Below are 19717 nucleotides of genomic sequence, written 5' to 3' on the forward strand. Positions count from 1 at the left end.
AAGTGACAGGGATGAAATAGCCTATTTAACAGCGGCTGTGGCCCACTCCTCTCCAGCGTAGCGAGATCCTCTTCCTGGGCCCAGCGTCAGTGAAGGAGCTAGGAAGGTTGACTGGGTCTTGGCTGACCTGGCTTGAGCCCTTCTCTGTAGGTGTGGTGTCGCTAACATTTCCTCCCTCTTGAAACATAGCTTGTCCCCAATTACGCTCATTCGGTAACCAAGCTGCCACTCCAGATGTATAAAATGGATGTGACAAACCCACAAAATGAGCGTAATGAGACAACTTATCCACAATGACCATCACAAAATTGAAACGGCCTGAACATGGCAATCCCTCCACAAAATCCTCCCCGCCGAGCCTCCCTCTCCTCCCGCCGCCGCCGCCGAGGGCATCGCAGGCTAAGCCCGCGGGCCGCAGCGGCGGCGGCGGCAATCTTCCTCGGCCGGCGACCGGATCTGGGTGGCGGCGACCCACTCCGGCCGATCCAAGGGCGATGGCGCAGGCCGGTGGCGACCATGGTTGTCGTGCTGGTGGCGGCGACGAAGAGATCATGTCGGCGGTTAGGGTGTCCGATCTGGATCCCATTTGGATCTGGATGGTGGTTCCTCGAGCCGTCGTGCGCATCCTTTGTTCCGGCGCGGCAAGCGGCCTCTGGACTAGGCACGCGACACGGGGACGTCGGGGGCTCCAGCCCTTGGCGTGGAGGTGGTGGCCATCTTCTTCGCCAGAGGTGGTCGGCTAGATGGTTGTGGATTCTCGCATCCAGTCCCGGCATACAGTGAGGAGACGGGGCTGCCGGTGAAAACCGTGCTATGACTCGGGTCATGGCAGGCGATGGCGGCGTTTTTGCGTCGTTATCTTGTTGAAGACATCGCCTCTGCAGTTTCTGTCGACTTCACTACTAGGGAAAACCTTATACACAGAGGTATAGCAGTAGCGTTGGTCAAAACTTATACACAGAGGTATACAGTTAGTAGTAGCGCTTGTTACAAAATCACGCTACAACCATTGTTTTAGCAGTAGCGCGTCTCCACAGAAAAGCGCTACTACTAAAATTCCCTCACTAATGCCGGTAGGCTAGGAATAGTAGTAGCGGTTCACCCAGAAGCACGCTACTGCTAAAAACTTTGTAGCAGCGCGTTTATGCTGTAGAGTGCTACTGCTATGAAAAAGAAAATAAATAGAAAAATAAGTAAAAAAGTAAATGAAAATGAAAGAAATAGAAAAAGGAGAAATGAAAAAAAGAAAATGTAAAGAAAACAAAAGAAAAGGAAAAATAAAACAGAAAGGAATAGCTGTAGCGCGTTTCTTTGGAACACGCTATAGCTATCTTAGCTATAGCACGTTTCGGCAAAACGCGCTACTGCTAGTTTGACTCAAATCCCGGCAGTCCGGGCTCAAAATTTCGCTAAGTCCTTCCCCCCTCTCTACTCCCGGCCCTCCTGTCCCCCAACTGCTCCATCACCGCCGTCGCCCTGCCGCCTTCGCCACACCGCCACCGCCCGAGGCCGCCTTCGACCACACCGCCACCGCCCGCCGCCTTCGACCACACTACCGCCGCCCGAGGCCGCCCTCGACCTCACAGCCGCCGCCCGAGGCCATCGTCGACCTCATCGTCACCTCCCTCAAGCTCACCGCCGCCGCCCTCGACCTCACCGCCGCCGCCCAAGCCAGAGCCTGCCCTCACCGCCGACCGTAAGGCTCTGCCTCTCCTGTCCCCTACCCTCCTCTCTCTCTCTCTGCTAGGGCAATTCATATATATGTTGACATTGTGTTCATATGAACCCTAGGTGTTCATATGAACCCTAGATTTTTTTAGGGCAGTAGGCATTTTATAGCATTTAGGAAAAATGATTAGCAATTTTTTAGGAAATTAGCTAGGGCAATTTTTATGAAAATGCCTAAACTGTAATTCCATTTAGCTTTAAACTAATAGAGGGTATATAAATAATAGTAGCATTTAGATTTAAATTAACAGAGGCTATAAACAAAAAACACTTAGCTATAAAAAAATATTTGGACTACAGACCTGAATTTGTCCCAAATTTCATTCAAACGAAATTTGAATTATTTGGACTATGGACCTGCATATTTTTGAAGAAATTGGGTGTAGGTACTAAGGTCTTGCTGTGGAAATTTTGGTGAGGTCAGAAGGGTTAGAGAAAATGGAGTTCCTAAACTTTTAGCTTTAGACAAACAAAAGTATTTAGCTATAAATAAAAACAGTAGCTATGGCATTTAGCTATAAACAAAAAACAAAATTGTTTTTCTTTTCAAAAACTTGGTCAAACTAATTGTTGCTATGTAAACAAAAAACAAGACTGTTTTTATATGATATATGTCATTGATGTTCATTTGCATATTCCATTATTGTTGATTATATCTTTTCATTGAAGTGGCCATGTTATATGCAAATTCCTCAATAGTGTTTGCTCATGTTATATCTTTTCATTGAAGTTGTTCGATTATGGCCAAGTGACTTTGTTGTTTCCAGGGAATGATGCTGAGTGGCCTATGTTTTGTCGGAATGTTGATTCATTTATGTTCCGGCAAATTTCAGGTTCTCGATTTGTCCACTTTTTAGCAAAGGTCATGCCGAAATTTTCCGTGAATTTCGGCATGACTTGTGCTACAAACTAGGACATATCAAGTGCCCGGGATTTGCCGCACCAGGAAGGAGTCAACATTCCTGCAAAACAATAGGCCTTTTTATGTCATTATTCACTTTATTAGGTCTAGAATTAATTGACTAGATTTAATCATAGGAAGCATGGCTAGCAACAATGAAGGACAGGGTTCTAGTGATTGCGACGACGTCTACCGGGCGGCAGACGAATTTTTTAGCCTTGCCGACGATCAACCGATGTTGTTGCTGGGCCCACCGATGGCATCGGGGACTGAGACCGACACGCAGACCGGTGCTGAGACTGAGACCGACGCTGAGACTCAGACCGGCATCGAGACCGGCGCTCAGACTGAGACCGGCGCTGCCTCGGGGAGCGGAGCCGGTGTAGAACCGAAAGCAAAGAGGCAACGACTTTCTAACAAACTCAGGACTACTAGATTGGTGGTCACGGAGGTGGACGACGGCAATTTTGAGCCAAAGGCGCCCGAGGAAGCGCGTCGATGCTATGGCAATCAAATAGGCTGCATCGTACGGACAACCGCCACCATCAACGATGAGAAACCACAGAAGATAGAAAATATGAGGAGCTCCCTCATAAAGAAGTTTCACCAGATATTCTTGTTCCCGGGCCGGAATGAGAAGGATTATGAAGATCCAGATGAGGACCCGGCAATGAAGAAGATAAACAAACACGCCATGACCAAGTTTAGCGACGCGTTGGCCGCCTGGAAAAATCGAGTGAAAGCAAAGATCATCGACAAGAAGGAACCCTACTCCGAGATTGTAAAGGATAATCCGACAATCATGGAAGAGCAGTTTCAAATATTCAAGGAGGCTTGTGAGGCCGAAGCTGTCAAAAAAAGTCTAAGTACATGAAGGGGCTTCAAGAGAGGAACATTGGGAGCCACCACCTCGGAAGCCGTGGTTACGGCGGAAAGAGGTCCAAATGGGCCAAGGAGGACGCGGAAGCCGCGAGTCTGGGCATCCCAGACCCCTTGGCAGATTTCACCGTCCCGCAGGAGCGTGACGTCCTCAGGGCCCGGCATCGTTGGGACCCAGTGAAGAAGGTTTACGAGACAAAACCGGTCATTACGGAGTTCATGAGACTGCTGGTAATTTTAGTTTCTGATTAATTCGACTGCACACATTAGTCATATTTGTAAATGATCCTTGTGCCTTTTGCAGAGAGAGCAGCACCGGATTGCAGCCGAAAGCGACTCGCCGTCTGAGGCATTGGCGAGGCCCAAGTGGGACACTCCATTCAACCGGGCGTTGAACATATTGAAACGACAACCCGTGGATACTCGACCGTCGTATGGACGCGTGCACGGTGTCGGAGACGGCGCCACGTGGAAGAAGTACTACCGTGAGACCACAGAGGAGAGAAAGAAAAGACGGAGGTTAACTGAAGAAAACATCGACAAGAAGGTTGAGATTGCGGTTGAGAAGAAATCATCTCAGACAGTCGCAACAGCGGTAGCTGCCGCAAAACAGGTGGTTGCAGAATTGTCTACTTCCTTGGTGACGGACGTTTTCACTTGGACAAGGCAAAATCTAGAAAAAAATGCAGAGGACTTTCCCCTCGCTGACTTCTTGGGGAGCATCTCGACTAGCGTTGCACCAGCACCTGCTCCCGCACCGGCTCCCGCATCGGACGTGCTCGGTGGTGCTTCGTCTTTGGCTGAGCTCGACTCCCTCACGGTATCTGTCACACTGGCCCCCTTCAATATAAATGTATAATCTCCCGTTTTCGTTGCCTTTTGGATGTCTCACGTCGCAGACTTTTCTTTGCAGGCCGACGAAACCCCGTGCACCATATTGTACACCATCAGCGACCAGAAGGTGGACGTGGGGAAGGCGACGATAATGGAGCTGAAGGAACCATTGTTCCACAGCCGTCCTCCTCCTCGACTAGCGAAAATCACTCTAGTGAGGGCATTTTGGGGTACGATGAACTTTGTTATTTATGCTTATGATATGTTGTTTCTATTTTTGCCAAGTCTGTCTCTTTCTGTTGCTCAACTATATATGTTGCATATCATCGACTCATGTGATGATGCAGGTGCATAGATCATAGATGGCGAAGAAGTGCTACGCCAGGAGTATATATACGACAAGTGGCCGGAGTGTCAGGCCCAGGTGTACCGGTTTCCGGTTTCCGAGCGACAGGCAGTAGTTAGTTTAGGTTCACGCTAATGCGAGAGAGGGATACGAACTCATGTACTCAAAGTGATAGCTCTTCTCGCGTATATCATTGTTTACATGGATGACGATGTATTTGCAAGTAATCGAGACTTGTATCGCTATTTTCGAGATGATGACGAGAGACCACTTTGTGTTGGATGATGATTATGATGATGACATGATTTGATGAGACTAATTGTATGTATATGCTATGATTACATTTGTATGTGTATGATATGCTAAAGATTATTGTATAAAGCCTATTCAAATATAAAACAAATATGCAGGGAAAAAATTAATAAAACTAGTAGTAGCGAGGGGGGAAATTTTAGCAATAGCGCCGGCTTACCAGTAGCGCTTCCCAGTAAACAGCGCTGCAGATAATATCAGCAGCGCCCTTTTCTAAAGAGCGCTACAGCTATTCATGTATACCAGTAGCTTGGGACAACAGGCGCTACTGCTATACGTTAGTTGTAGCGCCTTATTAGTAGCGCCGGTCCCCGCGCTACTGAGAGGCCCAAAACCCGCGCTGCTGCTAGGCTTTTTCCTAGTAGTGCTTGCTTGCGCTGCTCTGGGTGAAAACCTTGATTTGGAGTTTCCGGATCGGACAATGGTGGTGCTTTTGGGGCGTCGTTTTCCCTCATGGGGGCATCGTTTTTTGAGCACCAGCTGGATGCAGGATCTGAGGACGGATTCTTTGGTGGAGCGGTGCGGCATCTCACCCATTGATGGCGGCGGGTCTCGGCGGCATGGCGCTGTGGTGACTCTGCGTCCGATGCGCGGAGATGGACTCGCGCAGGAGGGTGACGCGGTCTGGCGTCGTGGTGGCGTCGACGGCAGCTAGACCGAGCAACGTAGATGCAGCAGTACAACTCTGAAGATGGATTGGTCGCAGGTGGCTGCGGCGGCCTCAGACCCGGCAAGCGTTCTGGTTGAAGAGTGCGCCGGACTAGTAGGTGACCCATACCTGGCAGGCGTCCTGGATGGGACCTCAGGTCTTAGATGTTAGGTTTGGTTGCGAGGTCTGTTTGGTACTAGGCCAGACTATCAGCATCCCTTCATCTCTTGGATAGGAGTAGCGACACTTTTGTTGCCTAGACGGTTGCTTCAGTCTTACTGTTGTATGATTTTGTAAGGTCTTGTGTGAATAATTAATAAAATGGTTGCATGCATCATCCAGATGCAGAGGCCGGGGGTCCTCCTCCATTTCCAAAAAAAACATATCAATGCATCTACCATGATTTAGCACCTTCCTCGTTGCATGATCCTTGATCAAAAAGAAATATGGGTGAAATTTTATGAAGACACCATTATCAAGATATTACGATGGACGGAAACAAGATGTCTTGATGCACAAGGAACATGTAAGACATCTTTTAGGAGGATATCACGATGTGGAGTTTTGATGATAGAATTACTAACATGACTTATCATCATACCTCGACCATTTGTTGCAGTGTTGACCTGATCATGGCCATGATACTTCTCATGCATAGTCAACCGATACATGTCGGAGGTGATGTGTTCATTGGCACCGGTATCAACAAACTACTTTGTGTCAACTCCATAGGACATGTCCGTGGCTGCTGCAATCTTCTTCTTCTGATTTTCTTCATAGCACCAATGACAATCTTCTGCTATATGATTAGTTTTTTTTACAAATTTTGCATTTTCCTTCATACTCATTGTACCCTTGGAAGTTGTTGCCGCCGCCGTAGCCACGTTGACGCCCCTGATTGTTGTCGTAGAAGGGACGCCCTTGGTGGTGATCATGGTTGTTGTTGTACGTGTGGCCATGGCCACCATTGTTGTTCTGGTAGAAGGGGCCGCCACCTTGGCCACTTCTGTTGGAGTTGTTGTTGTGGTAGCCGTTGCCGCCATTGCTGCCACCACCACCGCGATACACGCCATCATTGTTGTACTTGGGCGCGTCGAGGTTTGCCTTGCCACGGCCATTGCGACTCCTCATAGCCATGTTGGCCGAGGATTTGAAGCCACCCGCGCCTGATCCATGGAAGAGCCCGACCATTGGTTAAAGTTCGACACCATCACGAACAGTTCATCAACGGAGACCAGCTTAGTGCACACATCTAGGGCCGAGACAATGGACTGATAGTCCATGTGCAGGCCGGCAATGATGAATGAGATGAGCTCCGCCTCTCCTATGGGTTTTCCTGCAGCTGCAAGATCGTTTCAAAGAGATCTTATATACCCTAAATAAGTGGCAGCAGATTGGCTGCATGCATCACGTACTCTGATGTAGAGGCCGGGGGTCATCCTCCTTTTCCAAAAAAAATGTGGCAACAGATTGTGAGCCTTTGTGAGCATTGGACAGGGAAATCTGGATGTTGTTTGAGCGGGATTTTGACTAGGCATCAAACATATTGGAGAGGGCTGTCCAGATCACATGAGATATTTCCATCGAGGCAACTTGGACTAGGATTTCTTTGGACAGATTGCGCAAGAGGTAAGCAACAATTTTTTGATCTTGGATCAGCCAATGGCTATAGGCAGGGTTGGCAAGAACTTGATCTTTACCTTCAGAATTCTTTGATGTGATTGTTTTGGGGGGTTCAGGTATGGACTGGTCGAGGTAGCCATGAAGACCTGCTCCCGTGATCTGAGAGCGTGTCTATGCGTGCCATAGGACATAGTTGGTGCGGCTTCAGGGGCTCGGAGGTGTTGTTGTTGAGGCCAGAGAAGGAAGTTGCGCTAGAGGAAGATATGGTGGTTCGGTTTGATATGGAGGAGGGCTAGATGGCGGCTGGTGGTTTGATCTGGAGGTGGGTTTGCTGCAGTTGGCTTATTGCGGAGGAGAGCTAGACGTAGGGGAAGAAGATGGCTATGAATACCATGTTAGGATTGATGAAGCCTCTCAACCCCCAAAACATGGGAGCCCGCGAGTATATATTGATTGTGATGAGGGGATCTCATTGCCTTACAAATGGTTGAGCAGTCCAACCGTAGAGATATACAAGGAGGGATAGAAAGATAAACAACACCTCTAACTACCTCCTAATATGCTACGCGTGATGCTCAAGGCTTTCACGTTACAATATTTCCAACTCTCTGTGGTTGCCATTTTGAGAAATGATGTGGAGCAACATCTTCTCTTATAGTTCATCTGGAAGGAAACACTTGATCTTATTTTATAAGGAAATGGGTTTGTAATGGATAACTACTTTCCTACTTTAGTTTGTATAGCCAAATTTGTAACAGACGGTACTTCCATAAAATACATCACACTCACCCTAACTAAATTTGGGAGTATTTGACAAAAAATACCACATTAGAGGTTACCGTCCCATAGAACTACTACTTTAAAAAAAGTGATCGATAAGTACAAAAAATTTCTAATTTTGTGACTAAAACCTACCACTTTTGAAAAATGACTAGTTTAAACGATTTAAACACGTTTATGACATGTGGGACCCACCCATCAGGGCTGACGTGGCGGCAAAGTCAATTCCGTTTATTTTAACCGTTATTACAAGTGAGGCCCACCTGTCAGCATCACTCTTCTTCTTCCTCCTCCTTTTTCTCTCTTTGCCATTTCCTCAAACACCTTGTGTGCACCAACTGACGACGGACGACGGCGGCGGCGTGTGTCCCGCCGGCTCGAGCGCCGCTGGACTCAACTCTAGTGGCAGAAGATGACCTTGAGCTCGCGCGGCACGGAGCACTGGTGGGTGAGGGAGGGGCTGTTGTGGGCGTAGGTGAAGGCCTGCGGGCACTCGCTCTTGAAGAAGTCCGAGTACTTGGGGGGGCGGCAGGCGGCCGGCTGTTGTACGCGTTGCGGCCGCAGGACAGCTCGTCGGTGTCGAACGCCAGGCAGCCGCTCTTGCACGCAGTGACGCTGTCGCTCGCCGCCGCGCGCACCTGCAGCTCGCCGGGGCAGGTCTGCGTCAGGTCCTTGCGGCAGGCGAGGACGGGGCAGTTGCCGCGGCCCTCGTGCGGGGTCACCGACAGGCCCACGTTGAAGCCGTCCACTACGCTCACCCCGTAGGATGACTGGTCGTCACCGCTGTGGTGGAGGGATACATGCGCCAGCGTGGCAGGCGCCGCGCCACCGAGGCCCCCGCACTGGAGCTGCCCGCCGTAGTCGCCCATGGCGCAGCGGAGCTGCCCGGCCCTGCCGGCGGGCACGCAGCTGGTGTGCGCCCAGATGCGGCCGGACCAGGCGTGGGTGGGCGCTGGGAAGGAGCGGTGGGAGAGAGAGGAGGAGGAGGAGGAGGAGGAGGAGGAAGAAGATTGATACTGACAGGTGGGCGCCACTTGTAATAACAGTCGACGTAATGGTCAAAATAAACGGAGTTGACTTTGCCGCCACATCAGCTCCAACGGATGGGCCCCGCATGTCATAAACGTGTTTAAATCGTCTAAATTGGCCATTTTTCAAAAGTGGTAGTTTTTAGTCATAAAATTAAAAAAAATTGGTAGTTATCAGTCACTTTTTTGAAAGTGGTAGTTCTGTGGGACGGTAACCCCTAATATGGTAGTTTTTTGTCAAATACTTCTAAATTTGGTGTGTACTTAGAAGTTTTCCATCCGTGGAATGCTGCGAGGCATGAAACAAATAATTGAAAAAAATATGAAATTACTTTAATAAAGAAGAATTTATTTGTGTGGGATGAATGTCATCATATGTTGCCAAACATGAGAAGCTAAAAATAGAAACTTCTTATCTGATCTGCTTGATACATTACAAAGTATGGATTTGTGTAATTAGAGCATGTTCTGAGTTTTGTTTTATCTAAATCATATTGTGGTGGTGTAATCCGCCCGCAAGGAGGTGTGGTGCCGTGGATCTCGCCTACGTGGGCAAGGACGGTGGAGCTTGTGGCTACCCATGATGGTGTTGTCTAGTACAGATTAGCCATCAGTTGCCCCTCAGATGACAGTACATGGCCTCTCGAGCGTCCCATCGGGATTTTGACGGTGCTAGTGACGTTCCTCTTCCATCAATGTCTATCATGTTGTGGTGAGCAGCTCTTGTAGCGGTTAAGTTGCCTGCTCATGTGGGCATGCTCACCCGCCGTCAGGTCAATGCACGTTCAACAGGGCTCGGGGCAAGTGGAATAGATAACATAAGTTAAATTCGATTGGGTGGTGCATCTCAAGTAGCCGGTCTTGAGCTCCATAGTAAAAACCCTAGGCCTAGCTTCTTATCGGTTATGTCTGGCAATGACGGTGTTTTTGGCGTCGTTACCCTAATGAAGGCATTGCTCGGAGTTTTCTTAGACTTGATCTTCAGGGTGTAAAGCCACGATCTGACTTTCAGGTGTTGGATCCGTGACGGCATCACTTATGTGTGTGTTTTTTCTTGGAGTTGTCGCTTTTAAAGAAACTTTCTCGTGGCCCTTGTGTTCTCATGAGATAGTTGGTGCCGATGGTTATTGTTGTACATCGTCTATCGCTGTTTGTGTCACTTCATGACTTTTTTTTCACTTTCTTTTTCTCTTTACTTATGCATAGCTTCAGTCTTGTATAACTTAGCTCTTTGCCGGCATGATCCTATGGTGAGTGTGTGTGTTGGTTGTGCGCATCCTGATTATGCAGAGGCCAGGTGTGTGTCATTGTAATTGTATTCCTCGATACTATATTATGAGTCAATAAAAATACCCTTTATTGAAAAAGATACGGAGTGCTTATCCGTTGGTTGCCAATAATATTTATATGGATTTGATGAAACCATTTTTTCCTCTTCCCGCTGCAACGTTCCCAAGTAACTACTATATATTCCAGGACTCCTAAAATTTGATGCTTTGATAAAGCTTGTAGGAGCAGGTCAATATTGGAGAGAGAGAGAGAAAGGACAACTCAACAGAAGAGAGGAGGGAGAGAGGGGGCAAGTTTACCATGGCTCAGTCAAAAACTATAAGCATATTTTGCAAAGATAAGCACAGTGCTGGCTCTGGACACGGTACAAAGATTTACCTCTCAGATTTTCAAGGAGCTGCGTATGTGGATGAGGGCCGATGGCCATGGAGTGAGTGTATTCTGTGAGCAGTCGTGCCAGAGTTTAGGGTGGCAAGTGCGGAGTCTGGCAGTGGATGGTGTTGCCAGTTGTCTCGTGTGTTCATGTAACTTTCTTGTACATTGTTTTCTATCTTCTATCTTCTATAAAATTAAGGTACACGATTGCTTACTCTCGAAAAAACGCACGGTGAATTCCCTTTTTTAAGAAAACGGAAAGCATGATGGAGATCCGTAGTTTTGTCCGTTGCACTTGGGCTTTGCAAAACCGCATGGTTCACACTTCCAATTTTTTTTTTCGGAAAAAACTTCCAATCTATTCATCTTCAATTATGGTAATACAACGAACACTACAAATAATAAAGATTACATCCAGATCCATAGACCACCTAACGACGACTACAAGCACTGAAGCGAGCCGAAGGCGCGCGCTGTCATCGCCCCTCCCTCGCCGGAGCCGGGCAAACATTGTTGTAGTAGGCAGTCGGGAAGTCGTCGTGCTAAGGCCCCATAGAACCAACGCACCAGAACAGCAACCGCCGCGGATGAAGAGTGTAGATCAGAAGGAACCAACCTGAAGACACATGAACGAAAACAAACGACGAACAGATCCGAGCAAATCCACCAAAGACAGATCCGCCGGAGACACACCTCCACACGCCCACCGATGATGCTCACGCATCACCGAAACGGGGCTAGGCGGGGAAACCTTTATTCCATCTTCAGGGAGCCGCCGCCGTCTCGTCTTCCTGAGCAGGACACAAACCCTAACAAAGCTCAAAAAAAAAATCTAAAAACAGAGCCCTCCCACCGGCAAGGGCCGAGATCCACTCCGCCTCCATGGCCCTAAGGTCACCGGAGACGGGACGGACCGGCGCCGGCGCCGGCGGGAAGCGGAGAACCCTGGCTTTTTGGGCGGTGGCGGCCGGCTAGGTCGCGTACGTGAACAGGCCAGGCTACGTGGTTCACACTCTCAATTAACTAAGAAGAAGCACGATGGAGATCAGCAGTGTTGTCTGTTGTACTTGGCTTAGCAAAATCGCGCGGTTCATGCTCCCAATACAATATCAGCCACTTGGCCAGCAGATTAAATTAACTAGATGATGCCCCGCACGTTGTTGTGAAAATATTTTTACAGTGTTTTAGTGAGATTTTGGTTAAATGGAATATAAATATTTGAAATAATAGTTTTTAAAATTATATAAAAATTAAATTTAATACCATAATAGAATGGAATTTTACATGCATGCATGTTTGCATGTTGAAGTGGATTTTTAATATGCATAGTTGCATGTTGAGGTGGACCTTTCCTATGCATGTTAAATGATGAGGTGTCATGCTTGCATGTTGAGAGAAATATGTTAGTGGGGGCTAGCTATTTAGATATAGAAGATTAACAAACATACTGAAAACAAATCCATTAGTCGTCCGGCTAAATTATATGGGACCCATGTTGTCCGGCATCGTATGAATGATTTGTCTTTTTTTTTCACCATGTATAATTAATAAGCAGGCGGCGTGCCCCACGTGTTCTCTTAAAAGAATGATGGACATGCTTGGCAGAGGATACATGCATGGTGAAAGACGATCTAAGCCATGGAATAATTGTAGACGTACCTCGAGCGAATATACCTGGCTTTCCCATGTAAATATCTCACGCGTGTATCTATAAATGCAGTCACCGGCCTCCCCCTTGTTCAATCCATTGCCATTCATATCTCGTGTGAGCAGCTGTGGAGTTCATTCACAAGGGTGGGGTTTGGTGGTTCCTCCTGCTCGCAATGGTGTTGCTGGCTCCGGCGACGGTAAGCGCCGAGCAGGAGGATGGGGCCACAACCATCGCCACCTTGCAGGTCGAGGAGGAGGTCGGCTCGCGTGCCGATGACCACGGCAACGACTGGTGCGACATCAAGTGTGACTATCAGCAAGATCCGGTCAAGAGACAGTTCTGCGTGGACCAGTGCCACAGCCAGGAGCATCATCATCCTAGCAGAGAGTTCTGCGAGATGAAGTGTCAACACTGGCAAGACCCGACAAGAAAGGAACAATGCGTGCAGCAATGCATGAGCTTTGGCCTCAACCTCCATGTTGGCAACAACAACGGCGTCGACGGGCGACCCCATGCCTTGGAGGAGGAGGTCGGCTCGCGTGCCGATGACCATGGCAACGACGATTGCGACATCAAGTGCGCCTATTACCAAGATCTGGCCAGGAGACAGTTCTGTGTGGACCAGTGCCACAGCCAGCAGCATCATCATCCTAGCAGAGAAGACTGCCGAGTTGAAGTGTCAACACTGGCAAGACCCAACAAGAAAGGAACAATGCGTGCAGCAGTGCATGAGCTTTGGCCTCAACCTCCATGTGGGTGGCAGCAGCAGCGTGGACGAGCACCTCCGCGGCTGGGAAGTGGTGGCCGGAGCCATCATCGAGGAGGTGGTGTGACGTCCGCGGTGTCGCATCTATAACTATTAAGAGTGTATATGTAAGTTATAGTGCGTACGTGTCACCGCCGGATACGTTGTAGCTCTATACGGAGACCTACCTCGACCGACTATGGCTCGTGCATACGTACACGCCCGCGTATACGTCTAGCTTGCTATAGCTACGACGACAAAGGCGTGAGAATAAAAGGCCAATAGCGCGCGGCAGCTGCATGTTTGGCGATGCCTCTCCTAGAAGAGAGCTGCATGTGTATGTGTATCTATATGTCAGTGTATGTGTTCCGTGCATTTGTTCCATCCCTACGTATCTTTCTGCTTACACTGCTTTGTCCAAACAAGTACTCCCTCTGTTCACTTTTATAAGTAATTTTAGACAACTGAAAATGGGCTACCTTGCATCTTGCCTAAAATGTATTCAATGCCTTATAAAAGTGAATAGAGGGAGTAGTACTATTAGTTCGCTTTAGCGAGAACTGAAGCCTTTGTGGTTTACAAGGTTCAACGAGCGCAAGCGCAACAAGGTCGTAGGTTCAACACACTGATGATAGGCACACACGATACTTCATACTAAGTGCTTATAGTCTTGGCTCAGGTCAAAGTGCTAACAAACAAAAGAGTTCAGTATTTTTTAGTCCTATAAATGTGTGGTTTCTACAAAAAGAGGGGTGCGTAATGTGCTACAAATACAGAGAGAGAGGCCCTCACTGAGAAGTATCTTGGCTTGCCCACTGCAGCGGGGAAGATTACCAGACAAAACTTTGAGCATATTGTGGAGTCAGCAAGATCGAGGGTCCAAGGACGGAGTTTTAGGAAAGCTTCTTGTGCAGCAAGCGAGGTTCACCATAAGTCAGTGGTCCAAGCTCTACCGGCTTTCTCTATGAGTTGCTTCAAACTCACCAAAGGCTTGTGCAGCAAAGTTGTTTCAGTAATGTCCAAGTATTGGTGGGCTGGATCGCTTGACAAACAAGGTATGCATTGGCAGTCGTGGGCAAAGATGGCTACCCCGAAGTCCAAGGTAGGTTTAGGTTTCCGTGACCTCGAGCTCTTTAATGACGCCTTGCTAGTTAAGCAGGCATGGAGGTTGTTAGATAATCCGGGGAGCCTATGTGCTAAAGTTTTGAGGGGCAGGTACTATCCAGATGGAAACTTTCTACAAGCTGGGTGTCCTGCCAATTCATCTCGAACTTGGCGGGCAATTATACAAGGACGAGAGGTCCTTAAGCAAGGCTTGGTACGACGAGTGGGCGACGGACGAACGACGGAAATATGGCATGACCAGTGGATCGGAGGGTCGCCCATGATGAAACCGTTATGTAGGCTCTCTAATGAGCCGGTTCAGTTAGTTTCAGATCTACTGAATGAGGAGGGAGGATGGAATACAGAACTGCTTCATGAAATGTTCATACATGCGGATGTTAATCACATTCTGAATATCCCACGTCCCAGAGTAGAACAACCAGATTTCTGGGCGCGGGCATGGGAAAGATCGGGTCTGTTTACAATCCGGTCGGCATATAGAGTCTTGAAAGAAAGGCAGTGCAATAGTCTTGGTGCACCGAGCAGTTCGATGGGCAACCAGGGGACTTGGAAGAAACTTTGGAAACTAAATGTGCAGTCTAAAGTACGGGTGTTCTTGTAACGCCCTCGATGCGGCTATATCTCCCACGTGTTGAAACACAACTTAGAGGCATAACCGCATTGAAAGCAATGTCGCAAGTGAGGTAATCTTCACACAACCCATGTAATACATAAGGGAAAGAGATACATATATAGTTGTCTTACAATCGCCACTTCACACAATACATGAATAAAGCGTTACAACATCCAAATACAATCAAGGTCCGACTACGGAACCAAAATAAAAGAAGACTACCCAAAATACTACACAGATCCCCGATCGACCCCAACTGGGCTCCACTACTGATCAACTAGAACGAAACAACACAAAGGACAAGATCTTCATCGAGCTCCTCCTTGAGCTTGGTTGCGTCACCTGCTCGGTATCAACGGCACCTGCAAACTGGGTTTGGAAGTATCTGTGAGTCACGGGGACTCAGCAATCTCACACCCTCGCGATCAAGACTATTTAAGCTTATAGGTAAGGTAAAGGTATGAGGTGGAGCTGCAGCAAGCGACTAGCATATGTGGTGGCTAACCTATTCGCAAAATAGAGCGAGAAGAGAAGGCAAGGCACGGTCGAGAAATCTATGATCAAGAAGTGATCCTAGAATAACCTACATCAAGCATAACTCCAACACCGCGTTCACTTCCCGGACTCCGCCGAGAAGAGACCATCACGGTTACACACGCGGTTGATGCATTTTAATTAAGATCAACTTCAGGTTTTCTACAACCGGACATTAACAAATTCCCATCCGCCCATAACCGCGGGCACGGCTTTCAAAAGTTCAAATTCCTGCAGGGATGTCCCAACTTAGCCCATCACAAGCTCTCACGGTCAACGAAGGATATTCCTTCTAGCGGGAAGACCCGATCAGGCTCGGAATCCCGGTTACTGTTGGGGAACGTAGCATAAATTCAAAATTTTCCTACGTGTCACCAAGATCTATCTATGGAGTCATCTAGCAACGAGGGAGGAGTGGATCTACATACCCTTGTAGATCGCGGGCGGAAGCGTTCAAGAGAACGGGGTTGATGGAGTCGTACTCGTCGTGATTCAAATCACCGATGATCCTAGCGCCGAACGGACGGCACCTCCGCGTTCAACACACGTACGGAATGGAGACGTCTCCCACACCTTGATCCAGCAAGGAGGAGGGAGAGGTTGATGGAGATCCAGCAGCACGACGGCGTGGTGGAAGTAGCGGGATTCCAACAGGGCTTCGCTAAGCGCTGCGGGAGGAGGGAGGTGTGTCACGGGAGGGAGAGGGAGGCGCCAGGCCTTAGATTGGTTTGCTCCTCCTTTTCCCCACTATATATAGGGCCAAGGGAGAGGGGGAGGCGCAGCCCTTGCCCCTTCCTCCAAGGAAGGGTGCGGCCAAGGGTGGGGAGGAATCCATCCTCCCCAAGGCACCTCGGAGGTGCCGTCCCCCTTTAGGACTCTCCCCTTTTTTTTCTCTCTTGGCGCATGGGCCTCTTGGGGCTGGTGCCCTTGGCCCATATAGGCCAAGGCACACCCCCTACAGCCCATGTGGCCCCCGGGGCAGGTGGCCCCACCCGGTGGACCCCCGGACCCTTCCGGTGGTCCCGGTACAATACCGGTGACCCCGAAACTTGTCCCGATGGCCGAAATAGCACTTCCTATATATAATTCTTTACCTCCGGACCCTTCCGGAACTCCTCGTGACGTCCGGGATCTCATCCGGGACTCCGGACAACTTTCGGGTTACCGCATACTAATATCTCCATAACCCTAGCGTCACCGAACCTTAAGTGTGTAGACCCTACGGGTTCGGGAGACATGCAGACATGACCGAGATGACTCTCCGGTCAATAACCAACAGCGGGATCTGGATACCCATGTTGGCTCCCACATGTTCCACGATGATCTCATCGGATGAACCACGATGTCAAGGACTTAATCAATCCCGTATACAATTCCCTTTGTCTAGCGGTATTATACTTGCCCGAGATTCGATCGTCGGTATACCGATACCTTGTTCAATCTCGTTACCGGCAAGTCTCTTTACTCGTTCCGTAACACATCATCCCATGATCAACTCCTTGATCACATTGTGCACATTATGATGATGTCCTACCGAGTGGGCCCAGAGATACCTCTCCGTTTACACGGAGTGACAAATCCCAGTCTCGATTCGTGCCAACCCAACAGACACTTTCGAAGATACCCGTAGTGTACCTTTATAGTCACCCAGTTACGTTGTGATGTTTGGCACACCCAAAGCACTCCTACGGTATCCGGGAGTTGCACAATCTCATGGTCTAAGGAAATGATACTTGACATTAGAAAAGCTTTAGCATACGAACTACATGATCTTGTGCTAGGCTTAGGATTGGGTCTTGTCCATCACATCATTCTCCTAATGATGTGATCCCGTTATCAACGACATCCAATGTCCATGGTTAGGAAACCATAACCATCTATTGATCAACAAGCTAGTCAACTAGAGGCTCACTAGGGACATGGTGTTGTCTATGTATCCACACATGTATCTGAGTTTCCTATCAATACAATTATAGCATGGATAATAAACGATTATCATGAACAAGGAAATATAATAATAATCAATTTATTATTGCCTCTAGGGCATATTTCCAACAGTTACAAGACATTTCGACAATGGTAAAATAAGACCAGCAAAGCCACTCAAATGTTCCGACAAATCCCGATAGGAGCTGCACATATCTTGTTCTCAGGGCACACCGGATTTTCCAAACTTCCGGTAGGCCAGCCCAGAGTTGCCCCTGGTGGCCACCGGCGGCTGACAAGTTGGACCAACACTAAGAGGAGCACTGGCCCGGGGGTTTAAATAAAGATGACCCTTGAGCCGGCCGACTCAAGGGAAAGAAAAGGCTAGGTGGCAAATGGTAAAACCAATGTTGGGCCTTGCTGGAGGAGTTTTATTCAAGGCGAACTGTCAAGGGGTTCCCATTATAACCCAACTGCGTAAGGAACGCAAAATCCGGGAACATAACACCGATATGACAGAAACTAGGGCGGCAAGAGTGGAACAAAACACCAGGCATAAGGCCGAGCCTTCCACCCTTTACCAAGTATATAGATGCATTAATTAAATAAGAGATATTGTGATATCCCAACAAGTAAACATGTTCCAACAAGGAACAACATCTCCATGTTCCAACAAGGAACAAACTTCAATCTTCACCTGCAACTAACAACGCTATAAGAGGGGCTGAGCAAAGCGGTAACATAGCCAAACAACGGTTTGCTAGGACAAGGTGGGTTAGAGGCTTGGTTTAACAATATGGGAGGCATGATAAGCAAGTGGTAGGTATCGCAACATAGGCATAGCAAAAGAGCGAGCAACTAGCAAGCAAAGATAGAAGTGATTTCGAGGGTATGGTCATCTTGCCTGAAATCCCGCAAGGAAGAAGAACGAGTCCATGAAGAAGTCAAACAGACGTAGTCGAACGGATCCTCACAACACGACGTTACCGGAACCAACCCGAAGAAGCAACACCGGAAAGAAGCAAACAACATAGTAAACGACCATCACATAAGCATGGAAAGATGCACAAACAAGTATGATGCATGTCCGGTTTAATGAAGCATGGCATGGCAAAGTGCACAAACAAACCTACAAATTAAGTGGAGCACAATATGCAACTCCCGTCACCACGTGACTTATTTAGTTCGATCTTGTTTATGTACCCAACAATATTAAATGTTGTTAAACATGGCAAGAGGTGAAGCAAAAAGAAGCTATCTATCTAGACAAGTTTAAATGAGGCCGGAACAACAAAACAACAAGTCTGGAAACTCCTCATGTGCATATTTTAGGTTTGGTACTGTTCTGCCCTAAACATAATTTTAGAGTTGTTAAACATTCAAAGAGATGCCACCATGTTAAACTAGGCATTTTCCACCCCATTTACATATAAAGATTATTAAATTCCGAGTTACGGTTATTTAGTTATGAAAGAAAGCATTTAGCATGGCATAGGAGCAAAATTACACAAACAACATTTTAAACATTTCAAACATGGATGAAAAAAGACATATTATGAAACTAGACGAAAAACTAAGCATATTTCATATATAAATTGTTTTAATATGATGCACCGTTTGTGAGTTGTTAAATGCATGAACTAGAGGGACCTTTCTGCAAAACTGTTTTACTGGACTAATTAGCAAAAACCCAGGAGCTGAAAAAAAACATACACGGGCCAAAACTGGGTGAGCGTAGGATAATATTCAGCGCCCAGGGCGTCACGTAAGCAAACAGGGATGGGTTGGCTGGTGCTCACCTCGCGGGCCTTGGGCCAGCGGATCTGGTGGGCTAAGGCTGCATCAGGGCACGGCGACTGGGCCTTGGCGCTGAGAGAGGTCAACGCAAGGCCCACCAGGGCGATGGGGCGGCATGGACGTGCTGGCCCGCAGTGGATCTGGGCCACGAGCAAGGCATCGGTTAACGGGCGAGCGGCGCGTGTTCGTCCTCGATCCTGGACAGAACAAGAAGCAGCCTGGAGGTGTTCGTCCTCCTCTGGACGCAGGGGAGGCAGCGGTGCGCAGCAGAGGAACTTGGCGGGGCGAGGGCCACGGAAACTGGCTGGATCCGAGGTAAGGGCGCGGTGGAAGGCGACGACTCCGGGCGGTGCAGACGCGATAACGGGGCGATGCAGGCACAGCAGCAGGGTGATGCAAGCGAACTGGTCACGCTGAACCCGAGTGACGCCGACGGCCTTCGACGGGTGTCGGTGTCAAAACCGGCGGATCTCGGGTAGGGGGTCCCGAACTGTGCGTCAAGGCCAGATGGTAATAGGAGATAAGGGACAAGGTGTTTTTTACCCAGGTTCGGGCCCTCTCGATGGAGGTAATACCCTACT

The 19717-nt window shown here is 48.4% G+C and overlaps 2 pseudogenes; one reads left to right on the forward strand and one right to left on the reverse strand.

Moving 5' to 3' along the window:
• Window positions 1-8311: 8311 nt before the first annotated feature.
• Window positions 8312-10797, reverse strand: LOC125533088 (annotated as a pseudogene).
• Window positions 10798-11783: 986 nt separating this feature from the next.
• LOC125533089 lies at window positions 11784-13525 on the forward strand (annotated as a pseudogene).
• The last annotated feature ends 6192 nt before the right edge of the window (window positions 13526-19717 follow it).

Source organism: Triticum urartu, chromosome 1, assembly GCF_003073215.2.
Source record: "Triticum urartu cultivar G1812 chromosome 1, Tu2.1, whole genome shotgun sequence".
Lineage (NCBI taxonomy): Eukaryota > Viridiplantae > Streptophyta > Magnoliopsida > Poales > Poaceae > Triticum > Triticum urartu.